Below are 25376 nucleotides of genomic sequence, written 5' to 3' on the forward strand. Positions count from 1 at the left end.
GTAAAGCTGGTGGGAGGGCAAGGAACGGGAAGGAAATTCATAAGATGATAAGATCAAAATACCAATTCATGTGCAAATCATGGGCTATCAGGTACTTCTAAGCACTCCCCCTAGGAGTAACTGTTCCACCAGAGGATCCAAGGGACACTCTGAATATTCCATTTCATGTTTACAAACAGAAGTACAAATCAAGTAGCCTGGTTTCATTTCTTTAATGTTCAATTAATTTAAGATGCTTGGGATATGTGATCCAATGTCAATGGCTTTGACTACCATTGTTAAGGAATCACTGACATAAGTAATTTCATCCCAGAGCAATCCTGTTTGGGCAGGATCTGTGGTTATAGCTATTGATTTTTGGTGCTGCCTCTTCCTGGTTGAGAGGGCTCTTTAGGTTATACTTGGTAGCAGGAAATCCTTACCCAGAAGAAAATAGGTTAGTTGCTTGGGAAAAGAAAGCTCCAGAAAATAAAAACTTTTGAGGTTTTTTTGTTTGTTTCTTTGCATTTTTTAAAAGCATTCCTAAGCAAGATTTTCACTTCTTCTATGATAAGCTTGTTCTTCTTGATGGAAAGAATACTCAGAGTAAAACAAAAAAAAGAAAGAAGGAAAACAGAAAAAAAAAATTTTGTAAACAGTAATTTACTTTTATTTTTATTTTTTCAAGTTTATTTATTTATTTTTGAGACAGAGGGGGAGAGAGAGGGAGCCTGAGCATAGGAGGGGCAGAGAGAGAGGGACAGAGAGAATCCCAAGCAGGCTCTATGCTATCAGCGGGGAGCCCGACACAGGGCTTGATCTCACGAACCCAGGAGATCATGACCTGAGCCGAAATCAAGAGTCAAATGTTTAACCGACCCGGGTGCCCCAACAGTAAGCTAAAAGGGAGTCTTTGGGGGCACCTGGCTGGCTTAGTCAGTGGATCTTGGGGTCATGAGTTTGAGCCCCACATTGGGCATCAAGCCTACTTTTAAAAAAATAAACAAATAGGAGTATTTTGTCCATATTCTCACTTCGAATGGTTGAAGAGTGGAAAAGTTGGTACATAGGCTTCAAATTTCATGCAGCTTCTTTAACCACTTGTCCTCTTTTGAACCGACAACTGAGGCACACTAGCAGCTCTCTGCTTATCTTCGATGCCAGTGATTTATACTAAGAACCTACTTGAGGCATTTCAGCGATGTCTTGTGGAGCCTGAACTGACCCAACAGAAATAAATGTTTAACAGTATTTTCCCACAAGGGGCACTGATGTACTTAAAACAAGGCATCCTGGGCAGGCAGCATGAAGTCAGAAGGAGAGGCTGCCTCCAGCCCGCAGATGCCATTAATAAACCTCCAGGAGCCTCACAGCTACAGCGTGGGGACTCCCATCTCCCACCTGGACTAAGAAATTGATCTCTTGGAAATGAAGGGGGAGCACAATTTTAAATTTAACTACTGGGTCGCCCACGTCCAATGCACTTTCTGTCACGATACTAGTTCAAGGGGACATCCTGAGTTGAAGATCTGGCTCTGTTGGCGGAGGCCTTTAGCCTAATCAAGAAATTTATGGGCAGACAGATCTGCTAGGGAGCCAGACATCTTCTCTAAATCGAGACATCACAAGTCATTTAGCAGCTGATCTACAGTGTCCCTGAGCTTCCTCGAGGTCAATTAGAGGACCTTATCCATTTAGTTCAGCTTTATGACTTTAACAAATGACTTGCTGGGTTTCTTTCTTCCTTTCCTTCCTTTCCTTCCTTCCTTCTTGCCTACCAGAACTAATAAAAACTTCATGGAAATTTAGAGACACCTCCTCGGGAGCATTTGAGTCCCTGCCTACCTGTTCTAGTCCGTATTTGGAAATTCCAAATGCCCAGCTTTGAAAAACAGGATAGAAACCAGTGAAGGAACTAGGTATGTTGATATCTAGCCTACACGGAGGCAGGAGACCTTGGAAAGTAGGAAGAGGAACATCACAGAATGTTTGGTGCCTGCCACTCCACACGGAGCCAGCCATCGTGGATGCGATAACTCTCTGGCTTCTGCCTCTGAAAACATTCAGTGAGAGCTGGTGACTTGGTTGGTATTTCAGACAAAGAAATGAGGGCATGGACTGAAAACAGACAGGGCTTTAAGGCTCGAAGAATGGCAGCTTTATGTCAAAATTCCAACAAAAACAGTGTTCGCCCCCCCCCCCCCCAGCTTTTTAAGGCAACAGGAGAGTCTAGATCCAAAGTTCTGTATAACCCCTCTCAACTTAAACTCTAGCAACAACAAACAGTGCTTTGGCACAGTTTACGTTATTCTTGGCAAGGCTCAGATCTCAGGTGACATTAAAGGTGACTATATAGATATATACACAATGAAGTCAGCTTATAATTAATTTCTGTTAGATTTACTAATTTAACCGCATAGGAGTTAAAAGCTTCTACAAGACAGAGAATACCATAAGCAAGTAGATAATGACATATGACACAATGAGACGCAAAGCGCTGATTTCCTTAATATACAAAGAGCTCTTAAAATGGAATAAAAAGATAAGTTAACCCAATAACGGGCTTTTGCGTATGTCACAAATATTTTAATCTGGCATGACATTTACCCCTTGATTATATTATTTTGCAATTTTCACAGGCTTCTATTTTACGTGGTTCCATCTGTATGCCTCTCTACCGCTTTTATGCTTTGAAAGGCATGTCTCATTCTGAAAATCATCCATTTGATTTTGGACTTGGGAGGGCATCAATTTCTGATCCATCTGTAGAATTTTTGGTGGATGGTTAACAGTAAAAATAGACTCACATTTTGCAAAATAACTAGCCATTTTTTCCAGCTTCCATTTATTGAGTGGTCCCGTCTTTCCCCATTGATGTGTAGCGCAACCTTTATCATATATTAAATGCTTCTGTGGGCTAAAAATAAAAAGTAATTTTGGTTGAGTGCCGTGAATTAATCGGAGGCGTTTACAGAGGTGGTGTTTGCACACGCGGCTGTCCTTCCTTTTCCCTCTGCCCTACCCCCTTCCTCCCCAGAGACTGAAAATAGAGGGAAGGAAGCCAGGGAAACATTAAACACGATCTGCTGCTCTGGATAATGTCTGTGAAGAAAACAAGCCGGCTGAGGTTTTATGATTTACGCTGCTTCGAGAACCCTGCGAAAGGGACAACAGCCGCCATGCGCTGGGGCGACGGTCCATTCCTGGGACTGTTCCGGCACTCCCCCGGAAGCCGTCGCTCCCTCCTCGTGACCACCCGCGAAGTGGGTGCTATTATCATCACCCCAATTTTAGAGATGAGGAACCAAGCCCAGAGATGTCATGACACTTTCCCCAAAATCATTTGGCAGGACAACGGCCTGACATGTGGCTAAGCCAGCCAATCAACAATGGTGATGGAGCGTGCCCTTCTTCAGAACGCTTCCTCTCTGCAAAGACAAGTGTCAACAAATGCGCGGAGGAAGGTCCCTGAAGGTGGGACCTGGGGGAGCAAGTGCTCTCACGTGGGACACGAAGTCACAAAGCCAGGTGGACTCCAAATTCTGAGAAAAGTAGTCCGCCGCTCGTTTCTAGGTACTCGTTGAACTCCCGGTTGCTTCAGAGCAACGCTCTCCTTTCCAGGAAAGCGAAGAAGGCAGCTTTTCATGTATTTAACTGGCTGAGGAGGGCAGGGCAGAAACCTCTCCACCACAAGATCCCATCGTAGTGTGCAGAATTCTGGACCTGAGTCTTTGGAGATTAGTGGCCTCTGGGTGTTTTCACCACTGTCGGCCCACTGTTGAGCCAGCAGACTTTGACTGAGTGACTTAATGGGCCAGTAGGTGACAGGCACAGGGGCACACCATAAAGTGGTGCTGTGGCCCCCAGGCCAAGGCAGTGCAATGTGGCATGGGAGGCTTCTGCCTTGGGTCTCCTCTGAAATGGGGCTCTGTTTACATGAAGTCAGACACTAGACTCGAATCAGACATCGGGAGCTGGGGATTCCTGGGCCTGCCTTGTATCTTGCCATTTTCATAACCATACCCGGTCGGTGCTCCTATCTGGAAACGCCGACATGGTTCTACATTTCTCTGAAGGCCATCACCAGCCTGAAGTGTACAGGAATGTTTTCTACAGCGTGAACATTGCCAGACAGATACAATGTGGGTTTTTTAAAAATTTTTTTTAATGTTTTATTTGTTTTTGAGACAGAGACAGAGCATGAGCAGGGGAGGGGCAGAGAGAGAGGGAGACACAGAATCCGAAGCAGGCTCCAGGCTGTGAGCTGTCGGCACAGAGCCCGACACGGGGCTCGAACTCACGGACCGCGAGATCGTGACCTGAGCCGAAGTCGGATGCTTAACCCACTGAGCCACCCAGGCGCCCCTTCGATGTTTTACTATCGAACGCAAGAAATATTGCTGGGCGATTTGGTTTTGCTTTTTGGTGGCGGGTGTGTATGTGATTTTCGTTGTTATTGTTGTTTACCGTCTTAGTAGCAAGGAACTGGCTTGGCTGATCCAGACTTGACTAGCCAGCTGGCCCCACATCAGAAAGACTCAGTCTCTCCTTCTCATGCCGTGCAATCACTTCCAACTCCCTGATGGGGAATGGGCTGCTTCATCTTTTTGTCAGTTCAAACCACATCCTGCCCATTTCCACCTTCCAGAAGACACTCGTGACATTGGTTTTAAGATGCGGCAGGCTTCTTGGTGAAGAGATAGCAGAGGCCTTTTCACAGAAGTGAAAATAATTCATCCGGCGGTTAACATGTCAAGTCTGGGCACTGAGTTCACCCACCCCCCACCTCCAGCTTGATCCGAATCCCCGATTTGGAGGGCGAAGTGCCATTCAGCCTCCTCTCACTATCTTGACTTTTAGAGCTTTCCAGATAAAACGGAGCGTGAGGCTGGCGACAGGTGCCACCGTGAGAGGCCGACACGCTGTCTGGACGCGGGCCTGAATCAAGCTGATGGCAAAGGTATAGGCTATAAGTAGTTGGAAGGAACCTTACTGAGCTTTAAATCCTTTGCAGAGGAGGGAACATCCTCATTTTTATCACTGAGGAAACGGAGTCCCAGGACAGTCAGTGTTTTGACCGAGGAGACAGAGCCTGTTAGAGACGGAACTTGGACCGGTACCCTGGGTCTTGGAGCCCCCGGCTCGACCTCATTCTAAACAGACCAGCTGTACCCATACCTGTAACTTAAGGATCACGGACATCAGTGGAATTGGTGAATTCGACCTGCTGAACGGCTTGGGTCCTGGTGGCAGAGGGACACAGCCACAGCTGGACACTGTTCGTTAAGAGCGAGGACAGGGCCAGCACCAGGCTCCGGCCACCAGGCAAGCAGGGATACCAAATGCAATAAATGTTTTCAAAGAATGTGTCACTTGAAGAAAAGAAAAAGGCAGAGAGGGAGGAGCAGGGGCATTGTGGCTAAAGTAATCATTATTAGAGAATCAGAACTCTTTGGAATTTTTAAACTGATGGCTGGAATCATTTTAATTTTTAAGCGCATGATGGCAGACACCACAATCTTTCCACTGGTCCCAGGGAGTGGGGGAAAGTGACGGATGAGAGAGCCGCGGCCTCAAGCAGGGCTGCAGAAGGAGCCAGACCCGGGCCGCCGGCGTCCAGGATTCAGGACCAGCCTGAGGGACGCGTGATCCGAGGGTGCACCCCACAACCCCACGACGTCCCGTGGGTGCATGGGACCTGTCTCTGTGCCTCTTCCGGGAGGGCTTGGACAAGCTAAGGCGGCCCCGACTGCACGAAACAGCACTTTTCAAGGACATCTCCCCCAGAGGCCTCTGACCTTGGACAATTTTATCGCCAGGTTCAGGGCACCCCTTATCTTTCAAGAGTATGAGGCAGCTTGTAAATGGTTGACTTATTAACTCAGCTTTGGTTCTCGGTGGGAAGCCGAGGCCTGAACGACGCTCTAATGCTGGGGCGTGCGCCCGGGGGGCAGCTGTTGGCGCCTCTCAGCTCCACGCCGTGGCCTCCCTGGGGGCAGCGGGGCCCGTGGCAGGGATGGGGAAGGGGAAAGTGGAGGCGGCTGTGGCTGCAATGCGTGCCTTTTGAGCAAACAGCCAACACCTGGAAGGATCCGTCCCAGCCTGTCCCGGCTCAGAGCGTGAGCTGAACGCAGCCCCGAGGTGGGGCGCTTTCCCCTGGTGGCGGTTTAACTGACAGTCCAGGCGACGAGCAGGCTGGGCCGGCTCAGCTTGCATCACCAACCACTGTGCCAACTGAGGAAGGAGATGAGCCTTTTCCTACCCCTATGGTCAAAAACGAATTTCCTTTAGGGCTGTCCCCTCCACCGTCTCCTGTACATGCCCTATTTTTAGTTCTCAAGTTGGTCTCGTGTGTGTGTGTGTGTGTATGTGTGTGTGTGTGTGTGTGTGTATGCGCACGTGTGTGTGTGGGGGGGTACGATTTTCCTTGTATGCATTCAAGCCTCAGCCTGGTGCCTGGCCCCTGGCCTCTGGCTTCCTTTCGTGGCTCAAGACGTGCCGTGGTTGCAGTTCACCGCCGGTCAGGGTCGGGCACCCATGGGTCCCCAGGACACAGGTCCCGTTTGGGAAGACTCCATCCACGTGGCTAACTATAAATTCAGTGCTGGGCATACTCAGGCATTCACGAAGCCTTTCTGCTCACTCAAGGAGTATTCTCTCTGATAGCTGTGTCCCCAGGCTTATTCCCACCAGCTCGCCAATAAAGTCCTCACCCTGCCACCAAGCCGTCCCCACAGAAGGAGGAGGAGCCTTCCCCTCAGAGGCACTGCACCTGCACCCTCGCCTCACCCCACCTGCACACCCCCTCCTGTGCATTGGGTTCATCCCCACCTTGGTCCTCTGTCTGGCCAGGAAGTAGAGGACTTCACGGAAGCAGTGAAGATAGAAAAGGAGTGTTTGTGGGGCACCTGGGTGGCTCCGTCGGTTAAGCCCCCGGACTCTTGATTTCCGCTCGGGTCATGATCTGACCTTTCCTGAGTTCGAGCCAGCATTGGGCCCTGCACTGAGATCGGGGAGCCTGCTTGGGATTCTCTCTCTCTCCCTCTCTCTCCTCTGCCCCTCCCTTGCTTGTGCTTGCTCTTTCTCTTTCTCAAAACAAGTAAATGAACATTAAAAAAAAAAAAAAAAGAAAAAGAAAACACGTGGTTGTACCTGATCATAAGCCGATTCGGGCCCGCAGTCCCGGCGCCATGGGCGCCTCTGCTTGCTTCAGACTCACGAAGACACTCTACGTCCCAAGGCTGCGGCAGGACCATCCAGGGCAGGTTCAATTCCGCGGAAGGACAGCCAAAACTGAGTGCCCATTGTTAGGACCACCTAAGACTCTAGGAAGAAGAAAAAGAATAAGAGGGGAGAACAAACGCCCGAACGAGGGAGGAAGGGAAAGCAGCTGAGGGCGGACGGAGCGAGCAGAGACGGGACGTGCCCACAGTTCGCACCGGTGCCACCCCTGGTCCTGGGCTCGCTCTACCTGAGTCTGTGGTCCCGAGGGCAAAGCGACGCCAAGCCTGAGACCAGGAAAGCTAGGGCCAGGCCAGCCGGGTGCAGCCCTGGGGAGTGTGCACAGGGGGACTGCCCTCCTCCCGCAAGCCGGCGCCAGAGAGCACGCGGCAGCGCCCCCCGCCGGCCTGGAGGGGAACGACCGGCTCCGAGGCCCGCGCTTCCCGGGGAAGGCTCGCCTGGCCTCCTCTCTGAGACCCTGACCCCAGCGCGCAACCGGGCGGTCCGGGGCCTGAGCCCGTGGTCAGGTCGCCTCTGCTCTCGCAGACATCAGGGGAGGAGGCTCGATGAAGCTCCAGGGCCCTAATGGAACGGGCTTTGAGGAGCCTGAGGCCACGTTCAAGGATGTTGAGGTTCCCACTGGAATAAAGGCTGCGAGGACCACACCGTGCTTTGCAGCCAGTCCCGGTGCGGTATATGCGTGTGCGAGCTCGAGATCGCCCTCCCACTGCTCGCAGATCCACCCAAATCCCCTCTGGTTCCTGTTCTGGGCTGGGCGTGGAGCCCCCTTGGCGCACAGGCTTGCCGTGCTGATGTTTTACCGTTGCTGAGCTTAAACAGATGTGGTCAAGGACGGCGGGCCCCCAGTCTGACCTCCCTGGCTCTGCTCTGCATATGTAATCCCCAGCCCCCCGCAATCGATCATTCTCGTCTGGCCATCTCTCCCCCTCCTGTGTGACCACCAGTTGCTCACCAATAATTTGAAACTGTTGTCTGTGACAGAGACAGTGAGTGTCAGCAGTTTATCCGCTGTGCCTGATTCCAAGAATTAAAGGGGGGGGCGGGGGGAAGGTCCGGAGAGAGAGTGTTGATAACGGTAGAGTTCACTGGTAACGTATAAAAGGATTCCCGGAAACTGTTCTTCACCCCGGGACTGGTCAAGAACACACTCTTGCTTATTCTCGGTTCCCTTTGTCTTCATGGTGCCTCTTTCCGTTTAGTGTGGGTCCTGGCTCCTCTTTGGCCATCATGCCTCCTCTGCTTTTTCACTTCTCATCACTGCTCCTGATGTTCTCAGGACGTGACAGGCGCTTTCTCACCTGTGCCCACCTGGGAAGCCACGGCTTCTTGTCCCCACACTGTGGGCAAAGGAGATGAACATCTGCTGTGTAAAAAGATCCTCCTAGGGTATGGCAGTGGGGGCAAGGAGTCACCTCGTTTCAAATTAGCTCAGCTGTAATGAAGAGGCGCTGACAGATAGATAAGGAAACTCCTACTTTTTTTTTTTTGTTTGGCCTTCCAGTTTATACTGCGCAGGGTTGTCTGCACCTAGGATAAAGGTTGGAAGATGGTGTCACAGACTGAAATGGGGACTTGGCGTGTGCATGTGTGTGCATGTGTGCATGTATGTGTGTATGTGTGTATGCAGGGGTATGCATGCACGTACGTGCACGTGTAAGTATGTGGGTGTGTGCGCACGCATACGCATGTGTGTACGTAGGCATGTGCATGCATGTGTATATGCATGTATATGTGTGTATGTAGGTGTGAGCGTGCATGCATGTATATATGCGTGTGTATATGTGTGTGTGCATGTGTATATGCATGTGTAGGTGTGTGCATGCATGCATGTGTATATGCACGTGTATGTGTGTATGTAGGTGTGTGCATGCATGGGTATATGCATGTGTATGTGTGTAGGTTTGTGCATGCGTGCATGTGTATATGCATGTGTATGTGTGTATGTAGGTGTGAGCGTGCATGCATGTATATATGCGTGTGTATATGTGTGTGTGTGCATGTGTATATGCATGTGTAGGTGTGTGCATGCATGCATGTGTATATGCACGTGTATGTGTGGATGTAGGTGTGTGCATGGATGGGTATATGCATGTGTATGTGTGTAGGTTTGTGCGTGTGTGCATGTGTATATGCATGTGTATGTGTGTATGTAGGTGTGAGCGTGCATGCATGTATATATGCGTGTGTATATGTGTGTGTGTGCATGTGTATATGCATGTGTAGGTGTGTGCATGCATGCATGTGTATATGCACGTGTATGTGTGGATGTAGGTGTGTGCATGGATGGGTATATGCATGTGTATGTGTGTAGGTTTGTGCGTGTGTGCATGTGTATATGCATGTGTATGTGTGTATGTAGGTGTGAGCGTGCATGCATGTGTATATGCATGTGTATGTGTGTGCGTGCATGTGTATATGCATGTGTAGGTGTGTGCATGCATGCATGAATGCATGTGTGTATGCACGTGTATGCTTGTATGTAGGTGTGAGCGTGCATGCATGTATATATGCGTGTATGTGTGTGTGCGTGCATGTGTATATGCATGTGTAGGTGTGTGCATGCATGCATGTGTATATGCATGTGTATGTGTGTATGTAGGTGTGTGCATCCATGCGGGTATGCACATGCGTGTAGGTGTATGCATGCATGTGTGTATGCATGTGTGTGTGTGTGTAGATGTGTGCATGCCTGCATGTGTGCATGGGGTACATGGGTGCAGGCGTGTGTGTATACTTTAGGAAGAAGGTGAAGGGAGCAGTTGAAAATTGCTGGAGAGGGCTGGAGTAAATCATTCCAGAAAGACCTTGGTTAGTGATCAGGAGGAGAGAGGAAGGAAGAAAGGACACGATTCTGTTGAGCAAGAGTGGAAAGCTGAGAATAAGAAACCAGAAAACCTTTTTGCTTTGACTAAAACCTGGTTCAGGAAGGCTCCTTTGGATCCTTGGGATCCCAACCGTGTGGGTCAGAAGAATCAGCTACCTCTCTGAGTGGGGGTCGACCTAAGCCCACATCAGTAGGAACACGGCATCAGCTCAGGGAGACCCCTGGCCAGGGAAACACAGAGTCTTTCCACTTCCCTCAGGGCAGGGCTGGCGGTCAGGAGGCCTAGGGGAACCCAGAAATGATGAAAATCTTCCATTGGGATATTCCTCTTTGATATCAGCTGGGAAGAATTTTCTAAGTGGATCAACACAGTACATAGACAGAAGCCAAGGCCTCGGTCTGCTGCACGAAGCACCAGTGCCCTGCAACAGACACCACAGGTCTCCAGTCAGATGGTCCCTCTGCTGCAGTGTGGGGCGGAGCAGGTCCTGGAGACCAGGGCTGGGCTTCAAGGGGCGAGGGCTCCCGGGAGTCACTGGAGACGTTAGCTGGGGAGGAGCTGGCAGGATGAGGGAATCACACCCTGCTTTCAAGCACCCTGTTTGACGATGAGACTCCATTTCTGCGAAGTGCCTCCTGGAGCCACTGTTCCAAAGCACATCCTTTGGGAAACGCTGCAGTGGCCAGCCATGGGCAATGTGGATGATATGCTAACTTGAAACGTGGGTGCAGAGCTGAGGCTCTTGTTTCACTGACCTATTCAGTTTACTTGTTTGCTTTGTTTTCCTAATCTTGCTCTGTCCTCTTCTGGAAGCCACAGGGAGATCTCTTCCTCGGGGTCTGCTGCTAAAGGGAGCCTTGGGACAATGCATTTCCTCTCCCTGAGTTTGGCCTGCAGGCAGAAGTGGGCTCCTCTCGACAGTGACCCTTCTCTAGCCTTCCCAAGGACAGGGTTGACCTTACTTGGCAATCCTGTGCCCAGCCTGGGAGGCGCTCTCCCCAGCCCTCAATGACACCGGGGGGAAGCCATGCTCTGTCAGAATAACATTCTTCCCCAGGGAAAGACAACCAACAGGACTTTGGAACAGCCTGGGGGTTCTGGCCAGATCATAGGAAAACTAATAATATGACTTATTTGCTATAGAAGATCATTCAGAACAGGAGGGATCTTGGACTCCATCCAGGTGGTATTAGTTACAAAGGAGGCAAAAGAATCACCTGAGAAGGTCTCCCTGGTGAGGCAGTTGGGAACCTTCAGGGACTCTGGATGGTGAAATGGGGAGTATTTAGGGAGGAGGACGTGTCTGTTGGCATAGTTACCGGTGGACAGCGCCCTGAGGCATGTCCTCAATGGGGATGGAAGGATAAGCTCCAGGGAAGTTGCAGCAGCTTGGGAGTCTAGAGACCAGAGCCTCTAACCCCAGGCCAGCCATCGATGGGCTAGCTGACCCCGGGGCAAAACACTTTGTGTGGTTTCCTCCTTTGGAAAGGAAAAAAAAAAAAGAGAGAGAGAGAGAGATAAAATCTGATCTACCTCTCAGAGGTTTAGGGTGGTTTCTGTTTTGCTTTTTGTGAAGAGCAACGAATAAAAATGATACCAAACCCCTCTGAAAATAAATACAGGCTCTATGCATTTCTAGCAATAACAGCAAGTATTCTCATTGGGACGTGGCTCAATTTACCACGATAAAATCACTGCTAAATTTCTAAGAAGTTACTCCTTTGTGCACATACTTTCTCCATAGAAAATGGTCTTCTGTTAGCAAAAGTTAAAGGACACTCTAAGTCATTCACGTGGGGGTTTATGTATTTCTCTCCCCAGGTGAATAGCGCTCTCTCTCTCTCTCTCTCTCTCTCTCTCCAGGTTTCCATTTTGGTCATATTTCAGAAATGGCTGAACTTCAGACTCTGAACTCTCGCTCACTGAGAGCGGGCTTAGAAAAAAAAATAATGAGATTAGCAGATAAGTAAACAAACATTTTAATTGAGACTCAAGCTGTAGAAGTACTTTGGGCAGTATGGAATTACATGTTTCCATATTCTTTGTTGGTCTGCGTGAAACCCAAACCCAGAAGGTTATATTAAACATAATCGCCTAGCTCCACGGGGCCCTGGAAAGAGTTTTTAATGTGGCAATTTAAAGGCCAGTGATTGTCCGAAACACAATGACGCGAACGGAGTATGTCCCTTGCCTTTCTTTCAGAGAGTAAATCAGGTCTGGGGGAGGGTAGGAAAGTACCACATTTCAGATTCCCTCCCCACCCCCCCCCCCCCCCCACCAAAAAAGTGGCAATACCTTGATGGACCTCATTGATCCCTTAGGAAAGGTAGAATTGGAGTCCAACGTGGAATGAGGTCTTAATGAAGGTTTTATGTTTTGAGAACCCAGACTCTGGCCCTCAGGAGTGCTTCTAAGTTGAAAACTTCACTGCATTTGATTTATTTTGTGTGTGTGTATTTAATACATTTTTCATCGACTCCCATCTTAAAAGCCTTCTGATTGATTGGCGGCAGGGAGCCAGCCCTCCTATCTAACTAGACTAAGTTCTCCCTTTCTGTCCAAAAACCCAAGACATTCAGGAAGGCCAAATGGATCACAGAAGACGTTGCCCTGTTCTTTCTCGTCAGATGCCGTGCTTGTCTCGTGACTTGTATCCGAAAGTGCTCAGCCCATCCTCTCCTCTCTCCTTTGGATTCTAAGTGGTCTTCCTGATCACAGAGCGGGTGTGCGGTTTACTGGGCCCTACAGCTTTCCCTTCCCCACCAAGCTGCAAGTGTCTGAGAGCAAACCTGTAGCAGAGGAGTGGCTCTCCCCAGTAGCAGCAGGCTAGTTGTAAACCCAAGGCCCCCTCAGGCCAAGAGCATCAGCCTCTGTCAATTTTCCTTATAGCTGCCCTGTCTGATACATAGCCACTTACCACATGTGACTATTTCAACTTAAATTAAATAGAATTAGCGTACGGAACATTTCCCTCATCATGGAAAGTTCTGTTGAACTGTGCTGTCTCAGAGATTACCCAGCCGAGGCGTTCATTTTTGTTGAATTTTAAGAAAATAAGACCCATGAAGGTCAATGGTTTTTCCAAGGATCTCCAGGGATTTATGAAAACATATTTCTTCACTGTTTGGGAATCTTGTGTGATGTCCTTTATTTTAAACTGTACGTTTGAAAGAACTTTTCTGTACTAAATGTATATTTGAGTTTTGCAAGTGAAATAATCTAATAGAACAATGGTCTTGAAGTAAGTATAAGAACAATGATTCTTGGAGCACCTGGGGGGCTCAGTCGGTTGAGCGTCTGACTCTTGATTTTGGCTCAGGTCACAGTCCCAGGGTTGTGGAATGGAGCCCTGCATTGGGCTTTGCTGAGCATAGATCCTGCTTACTTCTCTCTCTCTCTCTTTCTCTCTCTCTCTCTTTCTCCCCACCCTCTGCCCTTCTCCCCCATTCGCATGCACACTCTCTCTGAAAAAAAAAAAAAGAAAAAAGAAGAACACTGATTCTTTTGGGAGATGCTTGGCATTGTATAGTCAACTATGTTTAAATTATTTTCCTATTTTTAGTGACCTGTGAATTTCAGAAAAAAAAGGAAGACTGTAATAATTTTTGGAGAAACATTGCTCATTTATTCCTCGCCCTAGATTGTGCTAGTAATATTGTTATGCTCCTAAAGGCCCTTGAGAAACTGGAATCAGTTACATGAGAAGGCCAACAGGTTAGCTGTGCCCTGGAGACACAGGACCTACCACCTATCATTATAACACCCAGTCAGTCAATATCACTGGTCACACTCAGGCTGGGAGAACAGTCGTACAGGCTTACCGTACGTGTGTCCGCGTAGACAATTAGCCACTGAGAGCCAACACAGATAATAAATGTCTCCCTCACTCAACCGTGTCCAAGATTTATGCAAGATCTCACCAGGGGCCAGAATTCATGGTGGGTGGGAGGGCTTGGGCCTTGCTCAGTTGCAGAAAACAAATACAGAGGGCCATAGAGCATTAAAAATGGGGAGGGGAATTCAGGACTCAGGGACCCTTCTTTTGAAAAAGTTCATCTGAAAAAGAGGACCAGAAACTTCCTGTGAGAGCCACCTTTCCTACGAGGCTTCCCTGTATACAATTTGCCCAAGTGGAGATCAAAGGGAATTCTGCATAATAGTTTCAAGTTATTAATTAAGTGAAATGGATCTGCAATTATTCTAACGGTTAAATGAACCATGGTATAGAGAGAAGATAAAAGAAAAGAATCTGGGCTCACTATGGTCTTTATTAATTTCCTCTTTATAATGAATACCTCTCCTTTCGTTCTTCCAAGTCCTTGTCCATCCACGTGCAATAAAGAAATACAAAAGAAAGCAGCAGAGCATCCCCTCTTGGCACAGTGGCAGGAAGACCACATGAGAAATGGAGTATCCATCAAATACTCCAGGTCTGGCAAATAAGGGCCAGAGCCCAGAAGGTCGGAGAATTAGCACGCCCAATAGTGGTATTCTGGTCTCTTTTGTAATTTTACCCTGTTTGGCTGAGCCAGGGCTTCCTGAGTTTTCTTATAGTCAAGAGGGAGCGTTAAGGTGGAGCAGGTCAGACCTTTGTGGCCGTACCAAGAGTATCTTCCTCCTCCCATTTGGATTCAACCGGGAGATGTGCTGTGACAGTTCCCAGAGTCCTCTGGTCCACAGCACCCTGACTGTCCAGGGGCGGGTGTGTTTGCATTCCTTGGAAATAATTATCGGTTAAGCCAGACATTCTTCCTAACCCTTGACCTATTATAAAGAGGAAATGAAGAGAGGAACTGTAGGGAAGACATTATCCTTGTGTTATCCCTATGGGCTTTGACGACAGAGCGAGGGAAGAATTTTAAGGGGGTTAGAGTGGGAGTGAGGTGTGCATGGAAGGATGCACAGGAGGGAAGGAAGATGAACTAACACCAGAGGAAACTTCTGGACTGTGGCTGTGGAAGTCAAGGCTGAGCTTTAAAAAGGGGCACCTCTGGCCACCAGACCTTGTCCCCACAGATGGTGGTCTTCCTGAACACTGGAGCTTCTGGGCCAAGATGTGTGGATGGCCAGAAGCTGACTGTGCTGGCTGGTGGTGATGGGAACCAACATGCCTGGGCATGTGCAGGGCTGAAGGTTATAGTTTGCACATGTGACAATGTACTGAGTTTGGCCTCAAGGGCATTGTTGGTGAACTCAGAAAGGGAAGTCTGATGGGAGTTGGAAAACTCAAACCTCAGCTCCACTACTATGAGCTATGAGGCCTTGCTTGTGAAGATAAATTAACCTATCCAAACCTCAGCGTTTTTATCAATTGTGACAAGGTGAATAATGGGCTCCCCCCCAAAGATGTGCCTGTCCCAGTCTCTGGAACCTGTGACTTTGTCACCTTACACAGTACAGTGGACTTTGCAGATGTGATTCAGTTAATGATCTTGAGATGGAGAGACTATCCTGGATGTCCGGGTAGGCTCAGTGCCACATAAGCTTCTATGAGAGAGACACAGGAGGATCAGAATGAGAGAGAGAGAGAGAGAGAGAGAGAGAGAGATGCTGACAGAAGCTGGGGTTGGAGTGATGTGAGGGAAGGGCCATGAGCCCAGGGATGCTGGTGCCTCTAAAAGAAAAGGCAAGGATACAGAGTCTCCCCAGAACCTCCAGAAGGAGCATGGCTCTTGAGGACACCTTGATTTTGCCCGGTGGGACCTAGAAAATTCAACAATAATGGTACTCACCCTGTAGGGCAGCTGGGATAGATTAAACAAGGCAGCGTAGCTAAAGCACTTCACAAAGTATCAGCCCAGTAACTGCTGGGTAGCTTTTCCATGAGTTTTCAAAAACTGCATTATCACAGCCAGGAATGGATCCCGAGTGTGACTTAAGGCCATCTACTACACTGACCTAAAGATGAGTTGGGGCAGTTGGATGTGGGTCCATCTCTCCCAAAGAAACTATGGCAGAGCACTTAAGCATTGCCGAACCCAAGATGATACTTCCAAGTCCTTTATCTCAGAAAGATCTGGGGCCCAAGGGTAAGGTGTCGCACATTGAACTGAACTCCCGCATGCCAGCCCGGCACAGCCATGTCCTCCGTGGTGTTGGCAGGACTGCGAGTGTAGTTGAGGCACTCTTGGATAATGTGGCATTGGGGACTGGAAAATGTCACCAATCTGTGTGGCTGTGAAGTGGGTGAAGACATTAGAGGATGTCATTAACAAATGGCTGGGCAGCTGCCAGGGTGGTGTATAACTCTGGTGACCTCATCTGATAATTTCCTGATCACGTGTGTTGATCCCCTCATCGACTCCTGCATCTTCACTGGCTTCATTTTTCATCAAGAGACTGAATACACAAATGGACAATGGCCAGACCATATACAAACATCGAACTTTGACCCATAATCTATAGCAACCAGGCCAGGAAACCAACCCATTATGTACAGGAACCAGGTCAGGAAGTTGGCCCGTTCTCTACAAATCACACTGTAGGAAGTCAGACTTCTGTCTCTAGTAACAATCCAGGAGGCCAAACAATGACCCCTGAAACAATTGGCCCCAGATGGCCAGGACCTGATTAATAATTGTCAGCTTCCCTGATCTTTGTCCCCACCTCCAACTTAGGACCAGCCAGAGAAAGTCAAATATGGTCCCCAACTAATCACATAGGATTAGTTGGCCCTCCTGTGGCTTCCCCATGCCAACCGCCTCCAATCAGGGCATACCCAAAGTCTTACATTTTTCCACTGTAAAGCCTTCCTTCCTTCTGCCTGCCTTTGGGTGACTTCCTTGCTATAGATAACAGGCTCTGAATAAATAGCCTTTGCCTGTTCTCATTTGGTTGGTCTTTACTTCCACACATCATACAACTGGCAAGTATGGATTTTGGGGTGAGAACACGCTCCGTGCTCCTGGACAAGAGCAAACTGGCCACATGTGATTGGTTCAGAGTGACAACAACTGTGGCCTCATGAGGCCCAGGACCCTTCTTGGTTTCTGTCTTTGTGGAGCATACGTGGCTTCCCCAGAGGTAGGAGATGAGTGTGATGAAATAGTGACTAAGTTCTGTTTGAACTTGAATTAGTGATGGTACCATTGGGCGGAACACGAAGGAAGTAATTAGTGAAGGCAAACGGGAAAAGTCTAAAATTAGAATTTTGTTTTTAAGTAACACTTGGGAGAGAACAGTTTAGGAATGAAGACAACGTATTCCCCTAGTCCCTTGCACACAGATCTCATTTTAAGGAAACAATGAGAAGGTAAGTTTTAAGTGGTGTCATAGGGAATGTTAGAAGCTAATGTTACTAATCTAAAAGCTATCAGGGCAAGGAAATATCCAGGTGGTTATGGGATAGAGATATTGCAGGAACTCTCTCTAGACATCTCAAATTGTTGGTCTTTGAAAATAAGGTCCATGTGCAATGTTCTCTTCAGTGTCATTGTCAGGATCGTTACTAAGTTTATAGCTAGGCATTATCAAGATGGATTCTCATGATGTGTACCTGGCTCCAAGGACCACAGTTGATTATTATCCTGGGGGTAATTTATCATCCTCTCTCTTTCTCTTTCTGTGTGTGTGTGTGTGTGTGTGTGTGTGTCTGTGTGTAAAGAAAAATGAAAAGTCAGGGTTTGGTAATGATTAAGAAAATTGTTGACATTGTGGTTAATTATAAGAATTCGCTTCTTGACTCAGGTTCTTTTTAAAAATTTTTTTAATGTTTATTTATTTTGAGAGAGAGAGAGAGAGAACGCACAGGGGAGGGGCAGAGAAAGAGACACAGAATCCCAAGCAGGCTTCAGGCTCTGTGCTCAGCATGGGGCTCAGCATGGGGCTCAAACTCACTGACCATGAGATCATGACCTGAGCCAAAGTCGGATGCCCAACTGACTGAGCCACTCAGGCGCCCTGATTCGGTTTCTTAATGTAAATGGTTATTCTGTCTTGTAGATATTGTGGTTTATTGTTTTCTGTGGCGGCACAGCTTTTAATGGCTTGGAAAAATAAATAGTTATTTTCCATTTCACATGCCATCACTACCCCTGCACACCTCCGCTATTTTGATCTCCTTCCTGCCACTGTCCCAGGAGGCTGGCAGGATGCAGTGGACCAAACGGTACATCCTGTTGAATGGAGGAGAGACCTAAGACTCAAAGAGGCAGAATACTTTACCCAAGCTTACGCTTTTAGTAAGCCAGAATTTGGGCATAGATCTTCTGACACCAAGTATTTGATGCCTGCCAATAGGGCTCGCTATACTTCCATTGAACACAGTGCAACCTAGTTTCCCTTTCACTGACAGCAAATGTTTCAAAAGCAAGAACGCTTCTAGTTAAGTCTAGAAAGAAAGAGGGGAGTTGAAGAGAAAGATGCTTTCCAGCCTTAGCAACTTAATTAGCAGCAACTGGGGGGGAGGCCTTGGGGGCAGGCGGAGGCATTCCATAGACAGTGTCGTGTGTGAGCTGTAAAAAGCTGTACATAAGTCCAGAGACGCGCCGTCCAGCATGGTATCCTCCAGTCACATGTGGCTCTTGGCACCTGAAATGTGGCTGGTTCAAATGGAGAGGTGCTCCAACTGTCCATTCCATGCCCCTTTCAAAGACTTCACTTAAAAAAGAACGGAAGTGACCTCAATAGTTTTTGTATGGATTACATGTTGACACGATTATTGGATTAAGTTGAATCTATTATTAAAATTCATTTCATGTATTATTTTAATTTTTAATGTGTGACTACTAGAAAATGAAAAATCACATCTGTGGCTCACATTGTATTCCTATTGGACAGCGCTGGTCCAGAAGTTTCCCCTTTGGGTAAGACAATCACTTGGTAGGTGAGGGTAAGTGGGGTAAGGAGTACAGCTGGGAGTAAAATAGGACAGAGTCTCTTGCAGCAAAGGGCCAGGGGACAGCTGGTTCATCGTGCCCTTGGGAACAGGGCCCTTCTTATGCAAGACATTAAAGAAGTGGCAAGAGTTCCATGTGACAGTTTCAAAGGAAACATTTTCATTTCGGCAACCTAGTTTTTTTCCTCAACTCCACCCAAGGCAAAATGGATTATTGCTTCCTGGAAATGGAACCAGGGGACTTGAAAGTGTTTCATATTGAAAACAGAAAAGCCCAAGAAGAAGAAAAATAATTACATTTCTAAAAGCTTTTAGAACAAATGCTGGCTTGTGAGAAATAATTTTCCTATAAATATTTTAGTCCTCCTTTTCTTTCTTTCGTTCCCCAGCTGAGGATTTCCACATGGATATAGGAGGTGATGTTCCCCTTGGGAGAGAAGATCAAAGCCAGTCTGGGTCTACTTTCCATGGAGTTTGACGTAGTCTTTGCAGCTAGCTTCTGCTCCTGCCTGCCTGCCTGAGATGAAATGGGCCCCAAACTTTGGAAAAACAGAGAAAGAATGCAGAGAAAAATCCATAGCTACATAAGCATCGAAGCCAGCTGTTTCAGAGAAAGATCCAAGGCTTGGGTCTCCTAGAAAGAAAGACATGCTTATTGTCTGCCTATGGGAACCTGCCCCTAAACAGCCCATTTTGAAAGACAACATTTAGTAATGTAAATAGCAAGTGACTCCTGACTGATGCTAAAGATGTGCCCAGAAAACAATGAGTCTATGAAATGGGACTTAATAGATATTTTTATTTACTTTTTTTTTAAATTTTTTTTCCATGTTTTTATTTATTTTTGGGACAGAGAGAGACAGAGCATGAACGGGGGAGGGGCAGAGAGAGAGGGAGACACAGAATGGGAAACAGGCTCCAGGCTCCGAGCCATCAGCCCAGAGCCTGACGCGGGGCTCGAACTCACGGACCGCGAGATCGTGACCTGGCTGAAGTCGGACGCTTAACCGACTGCGCCACCCAGGCGCCCCGATAGATATTTTTAAAAAGAAAAAGAACAAAAACAAATAGGCAAGACACTGGAATGAGAGTTCTTGAGGCTGAAGACTGCGTCTTAATCATTCCTAAAGTCCCAAGCCCAGTCCTGCACCTGTGCTTGGAGAGGAGTTTCCACAAGTGTTTGTTGGATGACTGGATCCATTCATCAACCCATCCAAAGAGCACTGAGTGGGAATGATGTGTCCAAGGTGCTTAACCTGGAAAACTGGGAAATGATAATACCGCTGACAGAAAAGAGGAAGCTAGGGAAAGACCTAACCTTGGGAACAGATTATAAATTAGATTTGGTTGACGTGCCAATGGATAACAGGTAGCTGAAAAGAGAGACTCAAGGTTACCTTTGATGACCAGCAGCATTGAGTTAGCTTTTAGCTAGGAACCATGATCATATTTGGTGTGATCCTATGAAAGAGCTATTGATACATGGGGTGTGTCCATCCAGGAAAATATAAATATATAAATATATATTTATATAAATATATAAATATTTATAAATATATATTTATATAAATATATAAATATATATTTATATAAATATATAAATATTTATAAATATATATTTATATAAATATATAAATATATAAAATATATATACATACACACACATATATGTGTGTATATATGTATATATATATATATATGTATATTTGCTGATCTGCAAATATGGGGTCTGATCTGCAGCATGGGTAGACTTGTTCTGTGTTACTGCTGGGAGACAATTCACCATGGGTTTCTCATGTTTCTGCTCATGTTGCAAGCAAGGCCCTGACTGCTCTTTGTTCCAGACTTTCCAAGGCTGTTTGTATAGCAAAGACAGACATGGTGCCTTCTTCCAGAACAAAGGGCAGACATGCTTACTGCTCATTAGGAATGATTCGAGTTGCCTAAATTCCTAAACTCAGAGTTCCTCTCTTGTATCACAACCCACTGTGTGTGCAGATGTCTTCTGGTCCTTTTCACATACTCTCATGGGAATTGGTACTTAGGGACCAGGCTCAAAAATGTTCATACTCTGGCTCCTGCAAGTGCTCTGAGTAATCATCTGTCCTTTGTCTCTGACCCAGGGATCTCATGTTTTCGACCAGCATCCATTAAATGGGGGCAAACGGACTTGTTAGCTTTCAAGTAGGGAAAAAATCTCAGGCTCTTCAGAGCTTTGACCCTCCCTCTCAGAGATTCTTACTCTGGGTCCATGGAGGAACTATAGGAGACCCTGAAAGGAGGCTGTAATTAAAGTCAACACAGAGAGTTCTTCTCTAGGGAGTAAGAAAAGAGAGAAGAAAAGAACAGGGCCTGATTGCTCTGGGGCTTGCCTTTCGTTAACGATGTGGGCTCAGATATTTCAGCAGCATAAATTAAGAATGGTACAGGAGCAGACAACTAAGACTACACAGACAGAGAATGAAGTAGAAGGTGGGCAATGAGGCTGCAGGGTTTTCTTTAATGCAAAACAAACAAACAAACAATAATTTTTGCATAAATATGCAACGAAAAGAAAATATTTAAAATTGATTCGCCTCTCATACTTTTCTATAACAAAAGGAAGCCAGTGCATTTAAATGAGTTTTTGTGACCTTAAGGCTTTATTATTATTTTTTGTTCCTGGAATGAGCAATTATTGCAATTATTATTACCCATTTACCTACTTGCTTGGTGCTGACAGAAAGATTTATTTCAGCACAAAAGCCCTGCTGGGTCTTGGAGGGAGGGAGTATATCTTCTGCTCTTCCCCACCCCCCCCCCCTTCCGCTATGGAGCTCTCAACAGAGCCCAGAGGATGTGCTGAGAGGCGCTGGTGTGCCACCAAAAGAAGTTTGAAAGACAAATTCCACCCTGACACATGTTTGACATTTAATTTTTCCAATTTAAATGTAAACAGTTGCAGAGGATTTAATTTCCAATGCGTTCTTAATAGTACGGGAAAGAAAATTGTCCCCAAACTGTCGATGGCAGAACATTTTTGTATGAGGTAATTTATAGCCCCTTGCATGAAGTAATTACGATTCCTGATAAAATGCTTGAGCAATTTCCAGATAGACTTTAATGGGATGAAGAAGTCTTGAGAAGTTAGGCTTCCTCACTCAGCTATCTTAAAATGCTGAATTTGGCATTTTAATGGCCAATCGGAATTTGGCCATTCTTTGGTGATGGCACCATTTCTTTCTTGTTTACAGGTCTCTTCCAAGAGAGAATCCCTGATTTAAAGCCAGTTTGAAATAGAATTTTGACACATGTTTTTAACAAGCCTCTCTGAAAAGTTAACAATTGACATTTAAAAAGAGAAGCGCTTGGGTGGCTCAGTCGGTTAAGCATCCCTTCAGCTCAGGTCATGATCTCACAATTCATGAGTTTGAGCCCCGCATCGGGCTCTGTGTTGACAGCTCAGAGTCTGGAGCCTGCTTTGGATTCTGTGTCTCCCTCTCTCTCTCGGCCCCTCCCCTGCTCACACTCTGTCTCTCTCTCTCTCTCTCTGTCTCAAAAAAAAATATATTAAAAAAATTTTAAATAGATTTGTTATTTATAGACTTGGAATCTAAATACCATAATGATTTGACACCATAATGATTTGTAGCATCATCTACATGAAAAAAAAAAAAAAGACAAGTTATTTTTTTGACATGTGGAAATTTTACATTGTTCCTTTTCTCTCCAAAATTCATCTTTCTACCCTCCATTTTATCCTGATGCGATACTTCGTAAAACTGAAAGTTTAAAATTAATTAAATTTCTACCCCCAAAGTAAGTCTATGAATTTTTGTGACATAAGGCTTTACATTTTTGTTCCTGGCTCGAGTAATTATTACAATTGTTATTATTATTATTACCCAATTGTTAAAGATGTACAAATAGGTAATGCATTTTTATAATTATTAAATATAAAAAATGAATTTTATGGGCAACGCACCTCTTATTGAGATGAATGGGGCTGGATTATTCTCTTCCACTCTCCCCCTGCCAAGAAGGACACGTATTCAGAAACAGAAATTACCTATTACTAGAAAGAGCTAGACTCACCATCAAGTCTATTCTTGCTTTTTGTTTTTATGGACGTCAGCTCTGAGCAGTGTTGTTCACCTAACAACACCATTTGTGTGGTGTCTAAGCGGGGTGTTTCTCGATCAGATGGAGGCCCCCAAAAGTGGGGCGACGATGGTTGGGTAGAAGCCGGTGGCACGGGAGGTGAAAGAATTCACCTGAGGCAGAACCGAGGAGATAGAAGTTTCTTGAATAAGCTGCAAGGGAGCAGTGGGCAGGACCTCAGAGGAGAGGCTGTCTGCAAGGATGCAGCGGGTGGGGCTGTTTTTGAAGGGGGAAGATGAGGAGGTATGTCCACCTATGGACTCTTCGCTTTTTTTGGTTAACCGTGTCCCGTTGTAAGTAGCGCATCGGTCAGTTAGGGTCGATGCATATTTTGAGGTGAGTCACCTGATGGAGGGGGCTGTCTGTATTCAGCCAGGTGGGTGCTGTGGGTCCTTCTGCCTTTCATTGCTCAAGCCCGTCTGCCTAAAGTAGGCCTCTACAATTTGTATACTGAACAACCTTGTCATCAGTAGGATACTGGCCTTATTTTTCTGGGGTTGTCCTTATGAATTGGTACAAAACCATTCCTACTCCACTTGGTTTTCTCCAGTGGGATGCATATTTCACAGTTGTCCAAATTCTGTCCTGTGAGCACAGACATGGAACAGAGGGATTCTTCGGGTAAGGATAAGGGACTTGTATTACCACTTAACCCAATTCAGCTTCACACTCCACTCTCCCCCACCCCCGTACCGTATTGTGCATAATATTTAGAAACAGATGTCCCTACCAACCCGAAGTTCTCATGAAGAATCCTGGGGGTTAAAACTGTAAGTTAGTTGTTTAGCCATTAGACATATCCAGGCTGGAAATATCTACCATTAATGATAAATGTCTAAAAGAGAGCTGGACTTGGAGGGGTTATGATGTCTCTAGAATCTACGCCCGCCACAGAACTTAAAACTGTTTCTCTTTTATTGCAGAACATCCTTCATGGAGGCATCACCTTGACCCACTAAAGGTTCCCACTTGTTTCCATCCCATCCCCCTCCAGTCCTGGCCATTCTGAAAACCTCCTGAACCTGTCTCAGGAAGGTTTTGCTCCTCTGAAAATTCTTCCTCCCTCCCATCCTCGCAACAAATGTCCTTTGTCCTGTAATAATAAAAAAAAAAAATCCCTGAAAGATCCAAATTGAATAACAATACAGATCTGATTGGAACCTTCATAAGCCTGACAATGTAGAATTGTATTTCTTAAAAAGTGTGTAACCACATTTGTCTGAGCTGCAAAAGACACCACAGAATAAGATCAGAATAGAATTTCAACTGACTCCCTAATTTCCTTAGAATGGCTTATATTTCAAGCCCTTCCTGTTTTTTTTTCTGATAGAGTGGGTGTACATTACTAACTATAAGTGATAAGAAAGTATAAAAACAGCCACTGCCCTAAAAGTACAATTGAAATTAGCATTGAAGTTCACATTTATAAATTAGTCATTTTAGCATACGTTTCATTATAACATAAACTACTTATTTACATTTCATCCTGATTATTTTAACTCCTCTTGACTTACAATCACTTCCTAATTTCCCATATTGGGCCAGGACTAGGTCCTTAGATGACAAACAATAAACGTTTACTAATGAAATAAAAGTCACATCTAAATGGAAGGTCCGATCTGAATATGCAGGGAGAAGTCAGCTGAGGCAGAGAATGTTGGGGTGTTTTTTTTTGTTTTTTGCAAGGCGCTTCCTTAATTTGCAATGTGACTTTACTTCAAATCTTAAACTTACAAGACTTTTCAGCCACTGCAACACCTGAGACGAACCGTGTGCTGTGCAGCACGTCAGTTGTCATTTGAGCCTTCAGAGTGCTCGTGCAGCAAGAGCTCAGGAGGACCCAGGTGGTTCCTGGGTGCTTTTCACCTTGTGTGGGTTTTTTAAAATGTTTTTATTTTTGAGAGAGAGAGAGACAGAGACAGAGAGAGTGAGAGTGAAGGAAGTGCAGAGAGAGAGGGGGACACAGAATCTGAAGGCTCCAGGCTCTGAGCTGTCAACACAGAGCCCAATGCGGGGCTCAAACTTGCGAACCATGAGATCATGACCTAAGCTGAAGTCGGATGCTCAACGAACTGAGCCACCCAGGTGCCCCTGTGGTGTGTTTTTTTTTTTTAATTTTTAGAGAAAGAGAGCACAGTGGGAGAGAGGAGCAGAGGGGCAGAGGAAGGGAGAGAGAGAGAGAATCTTCAGCAGGCTCCATGCTCTGCACGGAATGCAAGGTAGGGCTCGATCCCCGACCCTGGCATCATGACCTGAGCCGAAATCAAGAGTCGGATGCTCAACAAACTCAGCCACACAGGCACCCCTGTCCTTGTGTGTTTTTTTTTAGAGCCCTGGACCCCAATTCGGAAAAT

General features: G+C 46.3%; 1 long non-coding RNA gene across 2 annotated transcripts in view; it reads right to left on the reverse strand.

Annotated features, from left to right (window-relative positions):
• LOC109493498 overlaps nucleotides 1-8351 on the reverse strand; it is a 45266-nt gene extending 36915 nt beyond the window's left edge. The window contains exons 1-2 of one of the 2 annotated variants that reach the window (XR_006587587.1): nucleotides 7451-8351; nucleotides 7132-7304 (exon numbers count right to left, since the gene is read on the reverse strand). This is a non-coding gene — a long non-coding RNA (uncharacterized LOC109493498). The remainder of the gene's footprint in view (nucleotides 1-7131; nucleotides 7305-7450) is intronic. The other variant, XR_006587586.1, reaches the window with a different exon arrangement.
• Between the last annotated feature and the right edge of the window lie 17025 nt (nucleotides 8352-25376).

This window comes from Felis catus, chromosome D3, assembly GCF_018350175.1.
Source record: "Felis catus isolate Fca126 chromosome D3, F.catus_Fca126_mat1.0, whole genome shotgun sequence".
In the NCBI taxonomy this organism is placed as follows: Eukaryota; Metazoa; Chordata; class Mammalia; order Carnivora; family Felidae; genus Felis; species Felis catus.